Source organism: Oryzias latipes, chromosome 14 (genome assembly GCF_053564925.1).
Source record: "Oryzias latipes strain Hd-rR chromosome 14, Olatipes_Hd-rR_3.1".
NCBI classification, from domain to species: domain Eukaryota; kingdom Metazoa; phylum Chordata; class Actinopteri; order Beloniformes; family Adrianichthyidae; genus Oryzias; species Oryzias latipes.
The window spans coordinates 27,035,592-27,054,390 of record NC_136250.1 but is presented as its reverse complement, the minus strand read 5'-3'; the positions used below and the strand labels follow the sequence as shown (position 1 = coordinate 27,054,390).

The window sequence follows — 18,799 nt, the reverse complement described above, 5'->3', positions numbered from 1 at the left end:
AATTCAAACATCACTTTTTTTTACTATACCTTTGGCTTTGGTGCGCTTTCGTCTTTTTTCTATCAATTACGATTGATAGAAAATCAATTATAAACATCACATCAATGGCTTAGAATCTTTTTTTTTAAGTGATTGTAGTATAAAAAATATATAAATAAAAATAATCAGCTACTCTGTAAATAAAAACTTTAACATCGTTTTTCTCAGTTATCTCACATGTAAACATAAATGATACAACTTAATTAAGCAAAACAAATCAACCAAAACTCCAAACCTACAATTTATTTAAAGTTTTAGCATGTTTCTGCCAAGTCAGAGAGCCACAATGTAAAGGCCCGTACACACCGGGACGAATATTCGCCAGGCGTTATTCGCCAGCGTTTTTCGCCACGTTTTTTGTGTTCACACCCAGGCGATTTTCGCTGACGATGAGTGGAGTGAACATGCAATTTCATTCCCTGACATTAGATGGCGCTTAATGTAAAACAGAAATACTCCTGTACACAAGGTGGCGCTGCGCAACTTTACGCTTCTTAAAGTCGCTTTTCACTCAGAAGAAGAGAGCAAGTATTTACGCGCTTGTCAGAATAATACAAAGAAAACATGAATATTTCAAGCACCAGTAGCTCCAACTGGTGCTTGGTTCGGGGATGTTTTAGAATGTCCGTCATTATTGCTTCGCGGCAGTGTAGACGCTACTTGGCGTCTATCTTCTTCGCTGGTATGTGTGCTCAGCAAGGCAGTTTTGTGTTTGAGCGCCCCCAAGTTGTGTTTTACTGTAACTTCAGAAGCTCCAGACACGTGAGCAAAAGCGCCATTCTCATTGGTCGAGTAGATTTCGACGCGACGCGTCGGAAAAAAAAAACGAACCCGAGGCGTTTTTTTTTTTTGACGCTTTAACGCCTGGCGTTTTTTCGCGTCGGTGTGCACACTCTCGTTGGTGCCCTTTGTTTAGTCACGAGGCGTTAAACGTCGGCGAAAATCGCCGGCGAAATTCGTCCCGGTGTGAACAGGCCTTAAGGAGAAAAGAGCTGCATGTGGCTCAGGAGCTGCAGCAGACCCCACCTTTAGAATCCCCTATTAGCCTCTGAAGCATGTTTTTAGACTGTGGGAGGAAATGGGAGTGCCCAGAGAAAGTCCACACATGCACAATGAGAGCATGGAAACTCCTGTGTTAACCTTTTAACACTGGAGATGTCGATGGCGACACCTAAACAATCCATGCCCTTTGACCTACTGGAACGCTTTGACTGTGAGCAACGGGAATCGGCTAATTCTGACTCGAATGAAGGCGGCTTTTCTCCAAAACAGAATCAGCTGATTCAAGTGGATTGTGTGATCACTTCACTACAGTAAAGTGTTGCATCTAAACACACTTTTCTCTGCTTCAGACTCTGCTGGAATTGCGCTATTTGCGTTAACAGTTACAATAGTTACAGTTAGCGATAGAATGTCAACACTGGAGCTAAAGCTCCGGTGTTTAAGGGTCAAATCCGGGTTTAGGTTTTCCAATCACAATTCTGCACTCAAATTCAGTTTGGGGAAAATACAACAAAAGACTAAAGCAGCATTAACTGATTAAAAAAAAAACATTTGATTCAAATTTGTCATTTGTTGATAGTTTAGTTCTTTCTTAATGCGTTCATATTTCATGAAGGAGGTTTATAACAATTTGCAGTGCAAGCAAATGTCTTTCTATTCTCTGAAATACTACCTGATTACAGGAAATCCATGGATGGCGAGTGAGTTCACTGAGATTCACTGATCATTCTCTGTGCTGTCTGGTTTTAAATAATAAAAGCTTAATTTAGCACAAGTCTACCATGTTTTATGTCTTTATGTTCTCACGTATTATTGATCATCTTATTTATGATTTCACTCGATGGAGCGCTTCGATCGTCACTGAAATAAGCAAGTTTTATGTATTAGTATAAATCAGGGGCCATGTGTGAGGAGAATTTCATGCTAATTTGACCTGAATTATAAATCTGCATCCTCTTTTCCTTCAAGAAGTGAGCCCATCAGAATCAGAAAAAGGTGTAGAAAACACACCGCCCGACTCGGATGTCTGACTTGCTTGTATTTCTTGCCCCATCTGACTCGGCTGTAATTTATCAAGATGACCACATCAATTACTTTGAGTAATTAAAGGACTTTAAGGGTGAGTCACAAGATGTTTCTTTTTTTTTACTGGAAATGGAGATGGACCTGTTTACTGCGGCATTTCTCAAGGGACACATTAAGTCTGACTTGGATGGGGATAGGGCTCTTCCTATGCGCGATAAGTAGTTCTGTTTATTAAGTAATCGTAATGATTTGAGTTTATATCAATTTTTCTGTGACATAAAATGTTTGAAAAACTCTTTGCTTGCAATATTACGGCGGCGTTCTAGAATATCAGCCCTTGTCATTCTGAGCTTATGAGAATTCATGACACTTTAAAATGATTAGATGTAATAATGTAAGAGCCAAAAGCCAGGAAGGCGGTGGTTAATGCATTTCATGCTCATGATTTTCTTTTCCAGTAATAGAAGCCCTCCTTGACTTCTATTGAATGAAAAATGAAAAATTCCCGTTTCCCTTTTTTCCCCACTTTTCTTTTTTTTTTTTTACAAGATGCTTTTATTTTTACATTTTTTTCATCCAGATTTGTCAGTCCAAAAGGAAATGTTGGCTCAGAATCCAAAGTTTTTGGAGACCATGCCAAGGAAAACTGCACATCAAAGACGCCCGCCTCCTTAGTGACAAAGCGGAGGGCTTAAGTTTAGTGTAGTTTGTTTTGGAGGTTTTATGTTTCCTCTCATCCTGCCTCTTTGAAATAAAAGCTCTGTCAAAATTGGGTGTATGTGGCAAAACATGTTCATGTCCACAGGGAGAGACTCTTTTTTTTTTTTTTTTTAAGAGCATATAAATTGGTGTTTTTTTAATTTTCTTTATTTGTTATATCCCTGAAATCATAATGTGTCTAAAGGGTTGCCATGGAAACCGCTATAGGTCAGATTAACTCCATACAACGGTCGCAGTCAAATAAATGGCTCTGGGAATTGGGGCGCGTTCCACATAAGCAGGGAAGTGATGTAAATTTAGCTGTCCTCAGAGGAGAAGGAGCTGTGGGAAACTGAAACCCAAAGTGAGAAAAGCAACACATTTTTTTTCTTAGGGGTTTGACTAAATGAAAAAGAAGAGTGACTCAGTGGTTCTTCCATTAAAACGAAAGAGACGGGATGAGATGTTCCCTATGAAAACAACCCCAGAAAGTGTTTATCAATTTACTCATTAAATAAAAAGGGAAAAATGAGAAAAATCTTCCTTCTTCTTGAATAAAGTAGTTTTGATTGGAATAATATTTTGTTTAGTGGCTGAAAGATTCATTTAAAGTGATATTGTAATCAAATGCAGCCAACTATTTATTAAAAAAAGATGATTGTGCAATCACAAAACCCAGCAGTAACATGACTGACTCCACTTGAGTGACATTGACTCTCTTTTCTTTCTTTTGAGCACATTGCATTTTGCTTGATTGTAGTTTAGAGAGAAGTTCAGAGGGTCACCATAAAAAATAAAAAAACACATAAATCCTCAGCTGAGCATGAACATCACATGAAAGCTCTTATCAGCGTCGCTCAGTTCTTCTGACTGCAGATGCCAGGAAGAAAAGCATGAACAGCTGATGCATGCAAGCCACGTTTCAAAGGGAGCGTGCTCCCTTCAACTCCAACAACTTCCTAACATTCACTCTTTTTCCTATTAAACAATAATCTTCCTATTCTCAAAATAGGATATTTGTTTACGTGAAAAGTCAAAGTTTTCCCAAAAATAAATGACGCATTGCAATATGACTTACAGCTATTAACAGTGAGTTGTGTTTGTCCACATTAAATCAAATATATTCAAAGAAAGCTCAAATACGGTCAAGCAAAAATTATTGGTAACACTTTATATTAAGATTCCTTAACAAGCTTTGTTAACACATTAACAAGCATTATAAATTAATTTATAGGGTGTTAGTAAGACATTTATTAGTACAATAAGTCTAATAAGGTTTATTAAATTACTTAGTTAACACATTTACAAGCATTATTATTAGGATGTTTTCAAGATGCTAATGATAAAGTGTTACCATAATTCAATTCAACTTCACCTAATTTCAGCTTTGTATGTTATTAATCCTTGTTTGCAGCAATCTGTGTTGTTAGAAACACATAAACACACACATACATATATATATTTATGATAATAGCTTTTTTTAGAGTGTGACTTTGAGGGATTCCTCCGCCAATGTGCAATCAAAGGGGCAGACTTGGTTTATTTGGGTAGTCCACTCTTTTAGCGAGTGTACAAGCTCTGCTGAACCCTAGTGCAGATCAAACTCGAGTCCCTTTGGGAGCGACGGTCTGGGTTCACTTCAGGGTAAAGTAGTGGAAGTGAAGCGAAGGGAGTAAATGGTGTGAGGAGCCCCACTCATGACAAAGAGCAACAGAAACTCCCCACAGCACAGAAAAAAAAGGGTCAAGTTGTAAAACATTTACAAAGCTCTAAGAAAGCGAACACGGTGTAGAATATGCAATATAATTATCCAACTAAACGGATTAATTCTTCTTGCTTTTTTTTTCCCTTCTTTTATTTTGGTCAGCAATATTGCCCCCAACTTAGTGGTATACATTGCCTTTTACATGAGTGTCTCCAAGAAGCCATAATCCTACAGACTTGTGGCTCTGTTACCTTTTTTTAAACATTTTTTTCAACATTCCTGCACACGCCCACGTCCAACGTCTGATTGACACATTTCAGACCAATCACAGCTCACCGAGGCAGGTCCAAAGAGGATCTGGGAAGACTGTGAAAAGACGGACATGTTGCAATGAATGTTTACTGATAGCGCTGCTACTTTGTTTTATCCGTTACCCCTCCTTAGAGCTCAGCGCATTTGTAAATTAGGGAATACCCGACAAACTTAATAAAAGAGGAGGCGACAGACAGACAGAGACAGTCCTGCTCCTGATTTTCATGTGTTAGTGTGAGAAAAAAAGCAGAAGTTCTAAATGAAAGGATCTTGCTTATACCATAAATTGTCTTTTATGCGGAAACAGCAGTTCCTCTCCGTGCCCCTATCAAATCTGTCCTCCTTTCGGTGCACATCTGGACCCTTAGAAGCCTCCCTCTTGTTTCTGCTGCAGACAGAGGACAACAGACTCACAGGGTGAGCCGCTTAACCAGGAGCCTTTTTTTTTTTTTCTCCATATGTCAAAGCAGAGGGGCCACACAGTGGTCACTACAGCTGAAACCAAAGCAGCGCTTCATATAAATATTTTTGATACACACACGTAGCTGCACGCGGCCGGCTCCAAAGTGAAAACAGAAATACACAATCTGACCACAGCTATGCTGCACAGGCAGCTGGGGGCATTCGGGGTGGCTTGGAGTCTTTCTGCTTTTCATCAAAACATTTTTTTTGGAACCAGTGCAAACATGAAACCAGCACAGGATGTCTTTTGTACAGTACATAGTCGCATATGGTACTTCTTCCGACACGCTAAAGGATGGTTTTGATTGGCGTTTTTGTCCTCCGTAGTCTTTTAAGAATGTCCAAAGAAACCATTTTGAAGCTAAAATGATCAACTTCATCTCAGACCAGAGGAAGTGTTTTATTTTTCCTTCCTGTTACTTCCTCCTCCTGACATTAAAACATGCAGCAGCTCTGCCTTTTAGTAGAAGTCCAAACCAAATCGGGTTTTTTGCATAATGCAACATTTATTCCCAAGATTTTCTTTATGTTATTTATATGTATATTAAATTAAATATGTTTTTGCCTAAAACAGTGTGTAGGTTTAAGTAATGTTGGTAGCACTTCTGGGATTGCTCTTAGATTGAATTAGGAAAGGCAAGTTCATCTCAATTAGCAGGTGAGTTTACTACCTTTTTTGTTTATTATGTATATTAAATTAATTCTTTTTTTGCCCCAAACGGTGTGTAAGCTAAAGTTTACTACTTTTTTTTTTCTAAATATACATGTAAAATTGTTTAGAAACATCACTTTTTAATGTTTTAATAGTTAACATTGCCTTCATTTTTGTAGAAGTTAATTTATTATACATGAAAGTAATACTTCAAATACTTCTATTTAAAATGACTGTTTTTGGTTATTGAAATAAAAAAAAATTAAATTTCCCTAAGGATGTAACTGTGGATCAGGTTGATTTGCTTGAATGTGTTTAATGGTGACTACATGCTGCACATCTCAATCAAATCTGAATGTGTAAATGTTTATTAATAATCATTATCTTCATTAAAAATCTACGTCTTTTTAAAGAAACAAGGCAGAAACGGAGTCTTTCCCTCATTTTCAGAGAGGATTTACTGCCAGCTGGAGTGGAAGCTAAACTGTTTACCCCTGTAGAAATGATGAAAGCTGGAAAACAACTTCAACAAAACAGAGCAGAGAAACAGTTTCAGGCCATGGAAGTGTTCTGACTTTCTGATGAACAGAGCTGTATGAGTTACTCACCCAAGGATTCAGATTACCTGTAACTGTTTTTTTGAACATTTTCACCCTTCATTCCATAATTACAGGGATTTCTGTGACTTTTGTATCAACTTTATCAACATAAAGTGACAGATGTACCAAATACATGCGTTCATTATTTCACATTTTGATGAAGAGTGATATGGTTCAAAAGAACCAGGTTATTGTTGATAAAGTAAAAGCACAGGAAGAACAGTTAAAAGACCAACCCTTAACTTTAGACAGTTTAGTTTATAAAAATACATTTATTGTTTATTCACTTTGAATTGGAGAAACTGAAGTTGACAACCAGAGCCCTGTTTTTCCAAAAGTCTAAAATAAAACAAAAAAAAAAAAGGTTCAAATAATTCTGTCTTGCCTACAGCGAGACAGACAGATGTTGATTCTGGAAAAACTGGACTAGACTCAGTTTTTAGGAACCTAAAAGGGAAATTGAGTGAAGTAATGTTCATTTATTCATCTTAAACACCCAAAGTGATCAGAACTGAGCAGAGCAAAGATTTTTTTCCTCCAATTTAATTCCATTTAATTCAGTTCAGTTCAATTCAATTCAAAGACTAAATTATAGTTTCATGGGGACTAAATTGCAGGTGGTCTGCCAGCAGCAATGGATAGGGCAATAAAATGCAAGAACACACAATATTAGATTAAAAAAAGAAAAATTAGAATAAAAATTAGAACAAAACATAAAATAAATCATCTGTAAACGCCTGATGATGATTCTGATTTTAATCAAATCAAACTTTATTTGTAGAGCGCATTTCCAACTAAAGTAGTTCAAATTGCTTCACATAAAAACAATTTCCAAATTTGAAAACCCAAAAGCAAGACCAAAAAAATATATAAATATAATATTTCAAAATTGTCATTAGTAATGCCTTACACACTGAGCAACAAAAATAAAACAACAACTGCCCACTGAATGCATTACTTTAGAACTGAGTGACAAGCAAAAGGATTCAATGTGCCATCCTTGTACGCTCATTTCTTGTTGAGAAACACACAATAACCCTGATGAGTGCAGCTGAACATACTGGAGTCCTGCCTGTGAGGATGAATGGCCACAGAGATTCTTATTCTCTATTTTGGTGATGGAGGCGGTCAGCGGTGAGCTGGGCTTACCTCATAGCTGCTGAGAACAGATAAAGAAACGCAGCAGTCAGGACAAAGATGACACTGCAGTTGTTGTTTCCTGAAAAAGTCTACTAAAGGTCTGATTTAGCATTCTTCTGACTCCAAAAAAAGGACAAATGCAAAACTGGCGCAGGGCCACTTTCAGCTTTGACTAGTGCTTGCACTGAGCATGGTATTTAGTTAGGGTGCTGCAGAATTGCATTTATACATATAATTAAAGAACACATTTACAATTCCTGCGTTTGACCTTTCAAAAATTAGGATTGAGCTTCCTGCAGATCGTGTTAAAAACAAAAAAAGTATTTTCACAGTAAAAGGTGGAAAATTGACTGTAGCTCCTTCTGCAGAGGAGATGAGTGTCTAAAAGTGATGCTTACCAAAACACAGACTTTGCTTCAGTCTTTTAAAGGAGCTTCTCTTTCTCCTTTTTTAAGCAATTCCTAATTATTTGATTAAAAAAAGCTGATTAGGAAAAAATGAGCTGCAGCCTGATATATTTATTTTAAAAATCACCTACGTCAACCTAAACAGGTAAAAACTTCCTCTACATAAGGGGTGGGCAATTATTTTGACTGGCGGGCCACATAGGGTTCTACAATTGGATAGAAGGGCCGGACCAGGAGCAGATGCCTGGAGTGAGAAAAAAATAACGTGGAATCTGGATGAAAACATTTAGACTGAAAATTATATTTTAAAATGGTGCATTTTAGAGTTTTTAGGTGAAAACTTATCTTCTCATTTTAAACCCAATTGCACCAATGGCTTGATGTACCTCATGTAGAACTTAGAGAAATGCTGCGTTAATGTGGTGTTTGAATGATCAGAAGAATGAAAAAATAACAAATCTTCCAACGCCACATGGATTTTAGAGCAGGGGTCCCCAAAACTTTTTCTTGTGAGGGCCACAATAACTCTTTTTCTTTAAAACTTTAAACTTGTCTTTCTTTTATTGTGAAGTCCGTTGGTACCCTTCAGAGAGTTGTAGAGTGCTTTATGGTTAAAGTTTCATTCATTCATTTATTATCCTGTTAATAAAGGAAGTACCTTTATAAATGTCCTCCATCATGAGAAAAATGCCACAGGAACATGTTAAAAACAACAACATCTTCATTGAAGTGGATTTTTAAAAGATTTGAATTGCACAAATCAAAATGAAACTGCTTTAAAAAGGTTATTTAAAGAAAATAAAAAAAATGAAAAGGAGAATAAATTTTTCTTAACAATGACCTAAAATATGAGTAAATGAAATTAAAACTCCAGACATGAAAAATAACTACTATAGTGGTAGTTTGAAGCATTAGAGAGAGAAAAAAGAAAAAGAAAATAGAAAACCTTTTAAAACATTTTGATTGTTTACAGCAATCACCTGCAGACATGACAATGTTCAAACTCCAGAAGCTCATCTCTGAACAGCAGTAAAGTCACCTGATGAGGATTCATTTAAGATGGAGCATATAGGAAACGGCTAATACCAAAGTCAGGATGAAGCAACAAAAGAATAACACAAACAAAAGGTGTTGCAAACGATGGAGAAAACAAAAGCAAACTAAGCAGTGACCAGAGGGGAAGCATTATGCGTGTCATGGTCGGGTCATTAGAGGTCTGCGCTGCTGATGAGGGATGGCAAAAGGTCACAGTGGCATTTATGAACGCAGGCACTATTTTCTCAGCTGAAGCGTACACAATGACTCAGCTTTTTTGGCATCACTGTGCTCCAGCCTCATCTGGACAAATTACTACTGACTGATTCAACTCTTCAGCTATGACACGCCCCACGCTGCTCTTAAAAGGATGTAGGCCCTGTCTTTTTGTTTAGAACTGCATCACATCAAGGGTGTGTTAGTATTTGGTGTGAAAAATGACAGGAAGAAAGCAGAAGTAATTGAATTCGTTTGAGATAAAAAACAAAAAAAAAGTTCATGGCAACACTTTTATCTCTGAGGTCCCAGACAGAACGCACGGGGTGAGGAGAGGGACGGGACAATGAAACTGATCCACTCATGTCTTCCTTTCATTTTCCCTGCAAGAATTCCACAGTGATCCATGTCCAACAGGCACAAACTGTCGGTGGATGGTGTCATCCTGATGACACACTTGGCATACTGATAACTCCCTATCTGCAGCTTCTCCGCTGCATGTGTCACCAACACATGCAATATTTAACCATCTGAATGAGTTGAACGAGATTTGTAAAAATAACATGTCCCTGTGGTCTGTCTAGATCCTGTATTGTAGCACTTAGAAAGTTAAATAATGTATGTACAGAAGGCAGCGGGAGATAAGAGGGAGCTGGTGTGAGGAGGTAGGACAGGAATAGCCAGAAGAGAAAGAGAATTGGTGCAGTGCACTGCTGACGGCGTGGAATAAATACCTTGTCCTTGAAAAATGAGGACAGGCATCTGAAACTGGGCTGACTTTGGTTCCCATGTGAACAAAACACATGTGGAGGTTCTGACTTAAGCTTAGACTGATGTCTTCCTTTCTCAAACACAGACAACCGAGTTGTTCGTGTAGCTGTGAAGTGAGGGCAGTCTGCGATAGTGGGGGGAAAATAACTCAACTCAATTGTTTACTTTTAAAGATCTAAAGTCTTCAGAAATTTTCTGTCTTTAAGGCCTGAAAGTTTTCAGTTTTTGTCTGTTCTGCAGTTTAATATCAATGACTTTCTCCCATGAAATGACTATTATTTGCAGACAGTAGCTCTAAAATGAGAAAAAAAGTTTTAACCTAAAAACTCTAAAATGTTTTGAGAAAAAAAATTCAATCCAAATGTTTTTTCCAGATTCCATTTTTTCCATTTTCACTGGTCCGGCCCTTCTATCAAATTTTAGAACCCATTGTGGCCCGCAAGTAAAAAAGTTTGCCCACCCCTGCCCTAGAACACACATGTAAGTTCTCATTGTGGTTATTTTACTCATTTTAGTTGAGTGTGTTTTAATTTATTTTTTCTTCATCTGTGGCTGTTTTCACCTTGTGATTTGATAATGCTAGTGACCAGTCCTGCTTCTTATCAACCTGCAGCCCCCGATAGGGCGGCACAATCTCAATTTTCACAACACAGGTGTGAAAAGGTAGAGGAGATGAGTGGGGCCTCTTAAAGTCTAGCACCACACCCGTTGCCTTTTAGGAGTTGAGGTGACTCCAGATGGAAAAATCTTTAGTATACTCCCTCAGCTTCTCATCCAACACATCCAAAAGTGATCTCAAAACTTCTTTACACACTCTTGAGTAACAGGAGAGGGGCCCGGCCTATCCCCTATGGGACCCTGTGCCACAGGCCACTGTCTCTAATGTGGCCGGCAGATTCTGGTCTGTCTGTCTGTCAGAGAGTGATCCGACACGTGGGGGGCTTCGACCTGCATGGTGTCCTTCAGGAGGGGAAGCTTTATAGCGTTGAATCCATTGAAGAAATCTTTGAAAAGAATCCTCACAGCGTCACCTTCACAGTGGAGAAATGACAGGTCTCAATGTAGGAGGAAAAAAGCAGATCCTCAACCCAGGAATTTGCTTTACCACGTCTTTTTGATGCTTCAAAGCCCTGACAGGTCTGAGAGCACATCTCTCTTGTAAACATAGGCAAGATTCTGCTAATTTACTGTGGCTGAACCTACACACATCAGTGTTTTCGGTTTTCCAAACTTTCCTTCTGGGTACATTTAACAGCAAATATGTGAATCCGTAAGAAGTGTAAAAGGATTTGTTGCCATAATTGCTGTCATATTGTGTCCACTTCCTGCAGCAGGTGCGACACATTTATTGCCACTGCGGTACAGTGGGGCCGCTTATGGCAAACACTGTGATTAACTGCACAGATTCAATCAAACGCCGTGTCACCTGTTTTATCCTTTTCAACTAAAGATTTTCTTTTGTTCAGACTGAAAGACGATACTGGCTTCAGTCTTAGAGACCGCTTGGAAAAGCTGCAGTTCTAAAAGCCGTTACGAGGGTATTAAAAGGCGTAGAATCTTTATCACAAACTGACATTTCTCGCTTTGACTGACAAATGAAGGAAGCCGCAGCTACTGTTTGTATATTGCAGCGCTAGAATCGATATGTCATACCTTAAAGGCTTCTTGAACGATTGTGAAGGAACACTCGACAAAGGTAAAGATTTTCTTTTGTAGAAAAACAGGTAAAGACCTTCTTTTAGTGCTGATAAGAAATGATCTTTGGATGATGTTAGAAAAATAAAGCCTTACAAAGCTTCAGCTCAAACAGGTAGATTAAAGCAGGATTTCTCAATAAATATCAGGATAGGTTGCCTTTATATCAATGTCAGAGTTATTCCAACTGAGTAAAAGTGACACCAAAACATTCCCATTGGTCTCTTGATTAAGAATAAGTGTTTTTTTTTATTTTATTTTTGTTTTTGCTAAATTGAAACCCTGGACAGTTTCTGTAGATGGCAGGGGTTCACCAGAAATTAGCCTCTGAGTTGTGGGCGGGACTGCTGGTATGGAGTAAACCTGTCCTGACTTCCCATCATCCCTTTGTTTACACTCTCTCCAACTAGCTACCAGCCTACCTTTCACCCCCAAGCTAACATTAGTGGTGCAAAAAAGAAAAAAAAAGGGGGGGGGCTATTGAAGTTATCCAGTTTTGATCAAGATGCCAGGTTGCACAAGGAAAACACGGATCTTTTTTATTTATTCAGTTTGCATTGGAATGGAGTAAAGCCGGGAGCTTATGGCCCACTGATTGTAGTTTGTATGTAAAAATACAAGCTTTCCCTAATGGTATTTTTGTCTGCACTTGATTCACAATATTTTGAATAAAGAAATACTCAGAAATGCATGAAATAGGCCCTTTAATTGTATTTTTTCCCCATCTTGAGAAAATGCCACACAAACATTTTAAAAACACATTTTTACTGGAGTAGGTCTTTAAATGAGCAGAGTTTCCTTTCGGTGTGACAATGCAATAGAAACTGAGCGAGAGCAGAGAGCCATCGACTGCCTAATGGATGGCTTCCTGGCCTTTGTTGATGACGACAAGTGTCACATCAGGTAACCTTTTGAAGAAGATTTATTCCTATAAGAAACTGGATAGAAAAATCCAATTAAAGTGGATTCTGTCAGGAGGCAAATCTCTAAAGATTGAATATGGAGATTCAGGCTTCTCCCTCCATATCTCAGACATGTCTGATAACTTTTAGATCACACATTTTCCTCACCAGACGCATAGACGAAGCATTCATTATTCCATGTGTCCACCCTTTCATTCAGTTCATGAACTGTGTCTAACATAAGGCAGCAGTGCACTGCATCGTCCAATGAATCTCTGACTAACAGGAGTTTTGCATTTCATGTTTTCATGTATTTAAATCAGAATAAAATGATACACTGACTGTATGAATGGAATGACAATATACACACGCTAATGCGATCTAAGCACTGTCGTAGATGGGTTAGCATATATTTCATGGTTTGTACACGATCAGCTTCTGCTGTGTTGTCTCTCTGAGTCAAATGCATTCTGGGAGATTCTCTCCAGATGATAATGAGTGGGATAAGATGTTGCGGCCACACTGATTACACAAGAGTTAAGTACGCGGCTGCATGGCTAATGAAGTTGACATGGCTCTAATAATCTTGATACAGTTTCATTTATCTTAGATGTCAATGGTATAACAAGCTTAAATGATCATGCTGTAGTATTTAGCAGCCTAATTCCAAACATTTAGACTGACGCTATAGAGGGGTATTTAGAGAGGTACTGTAACTGGTAAAGTCACATGAAGGTATGATTTGTGTTACGCCAGATGTTTCCAAAGAGATTGGACTGTAAGATTGACTTTATCCTATGCCAGTTTTTTCAAAGAAAATATAGAACCAAGTAAATGTGAAATATATCATATTTACTGGAGAATCCTGCTTTTTTCTTCTACCTGTTAATGTATGTCTATTTTAGCTAGATTACGCTTAGTGTGTTGGAGAATGTATGAAGATTGAATCACTCCAGGTATTCACAAGGCTGGACAGGAGACAGCAGACTGGAAATGAAGAAATGTTCTGATGTCACGGTCTGACTAGCAGCTTGTGGCATGTGGGTTGGGTCTTTTTTGACATCAGACTCTGAAAAAACAAAACGTTATTTTACACGGGACTAGGCAGTGAGTGGGACCCTCCTGTCTTTTATTGACCGATTTTGTGCCAGATTATAAATGTTTTTTGTTTCATGTTTGTTGGGTCATGTTGACTATGAAAAGTACCAAACATTTTGAAAATTTAGGGGAAAAAAGTCCACCCACTAATTGTATAGACAAATTTATCATAAGTCTTTGCATTTGTGCAAAGAAACCAATAAAAGGTCATTTAATGCTACAAATTATTCAATTCAGTTGAAATTTATTTATATAGCCCAATATTACAATAGTCGTCTCAATGGGCTTCATACCGGTAATTGTTAAAGAACATGAAATCGGTCATAAAATATAATAGATAATGGGTGACCTTAACAGACTAAGCTAATCCCTGCCCTTAGACCCTCCTTCTCATCAAGAAAAAAACAGGGGAAAAAAACAGATTCTGGGGGGGGGGGTGGAAGAAGAAACCTCAGGGATGTCCACATGAAAGAGGGATCCTCTCCTAGGATAGATAGGCGATGTACCAGAACTCTTAAAGAATTAGCGTTTCTAACTCTACAACTACATGTTTGAACAGTTTAGCTGATGGGCTTCATCCAAAGCTGATGAGGGAAGACATTCTTTCACCTACCGTAACTCTGTTACACCCCTGTCTAGGGGTTTGTAAAAGGATTTAACATAAAGGTGAAAAAGAAATAGTTAAATACCCTAAAAACTCAAAAAGTCTCACAAACCCATTTACATAAAAAAACAAAAATAAACTGAAAGACCAAAGCCTGTTGCTGCCAGCTGGAGTGAGTTGGGATGTCCGATAGATGATGTGTAGTATTTTAATGCTGAGCTGGAGCTCCTCATCCAGTCAGGTGCTCTAGACAGTTTATCCTCAAATTAAAAAAAACATATTAAAAAAAGACAGAAAACATCCCACTTAGCAGAAAACATAAAACACAGAAAAACTCCAAAAATACCAAAATCACGGCAAATTACTATGAATTTGAAATTTAATGAGGATCTGTAAAGGAAGACCCACTAGACTGGCACTGGCACCACTAAGCTAAGGATCAGTCAGAAAATCTGTTAAGGTGGAGTAATCACTGCAGCCAAGTTTTGGATCAACCTTACTTTCACAAACAAAAACGAAATTTTTGGATTTGATGTAATGTTTAGTATTGATTCATGAAAAATTGGTCTTGAACTTTTCATTGGACTTAGATATGACGAGGCACATCGGTTCATAGTGCAAGCCTAAAATGTAAACCACATAAAAAGACATTTCTGAATGGTGACAATTTTTATCTTGCAATATTTTTATTATTGTTCCTATAGGAAAAAAACAACACATTTAATTTAAATCTTTATGCTATATGTGGATTTAAATATGCTATATTAACATTTGAAAAAAGATAACATCCTGAAAAAGATCAAGTCGATCTTTAATTTAGTGTTTATGGATGAAATGACATTTCTTGTACAAGAAAAACACTTGACTCAGGTTGCCTAAGTTGTAAATCAAACATTTGATACTTTACTCATTAGCCTCCAAAATATTTACACTAATTTTAAGTAAGTGATTACTGCTTCCAAAATCAGTTCTTGGAGCCTGAAAGCGAACATTTGCAGAACATAACTGGTGCACTCTTTCTACACATTTTCTTTACAGTTGTAAAGCATGAATGCATTTCGAAAAGCAATTTATCTTGGAATTCACCTTTGCCTCGACCCGTTCAGTATTTAAAAGGTATTTTTAAAAGTTTTAATGACCAAGTCAACCTTTTTCCCTCAGTCATCCGTTTTTTTTTTTTTTTTTTGGTCTGCTGTCGTGTTCAGTCACCATCAATCTTCCATCCTTCCATCCTAAAGTCTAATTGACCTTGATTTTTTAAAAGTTTAAAGAGTGTTATTAGTTGACCTTTCATTTAAAGTCAGCCGCTTTTCAAGAATGTTTTTGTCTGATTCTCTCCCCAATTTTTAAATCAAAGATAGAAATTTAATTTGTGAAAAAAGGAAATATGGATTGATTTCTATGATCAATTATAAATTTGACATTTGTTGTTGTCTACGGACAAAAACCTCCATTTATATTCAATTTTTGAGATGTTGAAAGTCCCAGGATTGAACCAAAACATCCCATCCAATTCTGAAAATCTAATTTTTGTTGTTTTTAAAGAATTTTCTAACCTGTTTTTTGTGTGTTTTCTTTTATTTTATTTACTTTTTTTCTTCTTTTTTTTTTAGAGCTGGGCAGTCTCAAAAATTGAGAAGAACCCTTTGGTCAGATCTTTTTCTTATTTTTAAACTGAGGTTTTCTCATTTATGCTTTTACCTCCTATTACCCGCCTAACCTTTCTTAAAGGTTAGTGGAGTTTTAACCTGCTTTCTAGAGGGGAGCTGGTGGGGTGTTGCTACATGGACCTTCAAAGTTCATGTGGAGATCAGGGTGGCCAAGTGATTAGCGGGACCTCTCTGTAACTTGAAAGCTCGTGAGGGCCGGCTGGATCTTCGAGTGCTGCTGTGAAGCCCACAAAGCTTTGACCTTCCAGTGGAGGCGGGTAACTGAAAAGAATTCCCGCTGCAGATCTTCACAGAAAAGAGGGCTTATTATCAGCTGCTGACCGAAACCCCCGCACCGCGGGGACTCACAGTGACAGTGAAGACGTTTGGCAAAAGCAATAAAATGTTTGTTTTTTTTTTTTTAATATGACTGCATTTTACAAAAACACATTTTAGGACTAACAACAACAGAGACAGTTATTACCCATTGATTCTTTTCTATATCAATAACTTTTTCTTGAAAAATACCACGGGACAAATGTTTGCTCCACTTTCACTGAATGACTTTGCAGATCTTTCATGTTTCTGGGATTTTTCCTTTTTTTTCCTTTGTTTGTTTTTTAAATTATTTTACTCCTTTAGATTTTTATGTTGTTTTTTTTTTATAAATACAGACTTTCTTTTTTAGCAGGCAATGTCATAGTTTTTTTTAACTGTTTGTTCATTGTTTCCAGTTGCTTTGCCCAATCTCATCATCTCATCAGTCTTTGTCATTTTAATGCTTTGTGGAGGACGGTTGCTTCCGCAAACTGTGTTAAAAAGTGATAATGCACACTTCGAAGGCCATTAAACCGCTTATACCATGGTCCGGGTGAATACTCGATTCTTATTGGCTGCTGAGTGTGCATTAAAAAGTGATAACGCACGGTGATAACCGCACGCCCCAAAAAGAAGTTCCGGTCACTTATCTTAAAGCTTCTGTATCAATGCACTGGCTTCTTCAAAACAACCTTAAGCTTCATCATCTGGACAAAAACAATCGTTAAGAGGTGAACTTTCTCTGAACTGATGCTTTAGGCAACCCATCGGGACAATCAGCATATACATATACATATATACTGAATCTTGACTGCAGCGGTGGCGCGGCGCCTTGTCACGTTACCATGACAAAGCGCCGCACCGCGTAACAAATAGTCCGCTTTTTGTGAAAAAAGCTATCCTAATCTGAAAAAAATAAGAATTAAGGAATAAAAACTGGTTAATATTTACTTCTTTTGTAAGTGACAATGGTATAAGCGGGTTTATGGCCAACGAAGTGTGCATTATCACTTTACATTATCACTAATGCACTTTTTTAAATGCATTATCACTTAACCTCGGAAGAAGGTTCAGGCTTCCACGGCATGCGTTAAAAAGGGATAATGCACATTTCGTACTTACATATAACTGTTATTGTATAACAGATTCTATTGAATAATTTTGAAAAACCCGGAAAAATTGTTTTTTTTTTTGTTACTGTATATATGTTTAAAAGTGTAAATTCAAGAACTTTGTCGGACAAGGAGTATTTTTTGTTAACTGCTGCGCGTTACAAACAAAGAACCTGCCTCAGCATCTCTGGTGTCTGGCCAATCATTAAAGTCGCTACTCTTTAGCAAAATTTTGAAACTTTGTTTTTGCAATGTTCTGAAGGAAATCTCCATTATCAAAGTAGTGGTTTTGGTGCTTCTGTTTGCATTTTTGCAGCTTTTGCTGACGACATTGATTTGCTTTCAGTTTAATCTTAAACACCTTAAGTGCCATCATTAAAAGTGATCCTAAAGGGGCCTTTTTTATTGTCAGTAAGGGGCTTTGACCCCCTGAAAGGCACCTACAGTAGAAGATCCAGCCGAAAAGTAGTGACCATTTTTACAATACTTCTGGAGGTTAAACTTCAAAGTTCCACAAGTTTTCTAATTTATCGCTGTATCAATACTATATCATTATATGGTGTAGTCCATTTTGCACTCTGTCAGTGCTCTTAAAGGAGACTCATTTACCATGAAATATATTTTACAGTCTATATTTAAGTAAAAATATTTACTCTAGCTGCTTCTTTTTTTTGCTTTACTGCTAGCTTTCTTTTTTACAATACTTTTAGAGTTTCAGTACTACCTCATGGTTTCCTAGCTCTTTGGTTTCTCAGCTGTTCTAGATGGGGAGTTTTTTTAAAAAGAATTGTGCATGCATCAGTAGAAAGTCTCCATTGTCTCTTCGGCCTTCGGGACTGCTGTTTGCTCTCGTCTCTAAAGTTGAGTGCAGGATGATGGAACAACAGCTGCTGCAAAAGGATAAGCAAACTGTATAGAAAGAAAAGATGCCATGTGTCTAGTGAGAAGGAATTGTGATGTAGATATGATGAAAAAAAATCCCGTTGCTTGGTCATTTGCTGCTGTGAAGCGTGCTCGTGCTTACTGATAAATGCACATTTTTGTTTGTAGAAAAGCTGTTAGATGAAGGTCCAATCACAGCAAACAGAGCAGGGTCTCAAACGGACAGGCTCTAGAGGATTTAGCAAACAAGCAGCTCTCAATTATGTTAAATAGTTTTATTCCATCTCAAGCAGCCAGTGTTGAACCTCATTAATTATAAATTCAGAATTGCATCTCTGTTTCAGTTTCTCAATACCTACTCCGGCTGCTTATTACACTCTCCACGAGTGTGTGTGTGTGTGTGTGTGTGTGGGGGGGGGGGGGGGGGGGGGTTTCTGGGTGTGAATTCACATGGGTTTGGGGGGGTGAGACAGA

General features: G+C 37.7%; 1 protein-coding gene across 13 annotated transcripts in view; it reads left to right on the top strand.

Moving 5' to 3' along the window:
- Positions 1–18,799, top strand: part of ncam1a (neural cell adhesion molecule 1a) — a 309,203-nt gene that overhangs the window by 174,928 nt on the left and 115,476 nt on the right. The window contains exon 2 of one of the 13 annotated variants that reach the window (XM_078930823.1): positions 1–18,799. This exon is cut by the window's left edge and continues 16,496 nt beyond it; it is cut by the window's right edge and continues 13,952 nt beyond it. The exons of the other annotated variants lie outside the window; for them this stretch is intronic. The gene's annotated coding sequence lies outside the window, so the exon portion shown is untranslated. 13 annotated transcript variants of the gene reach the window in all.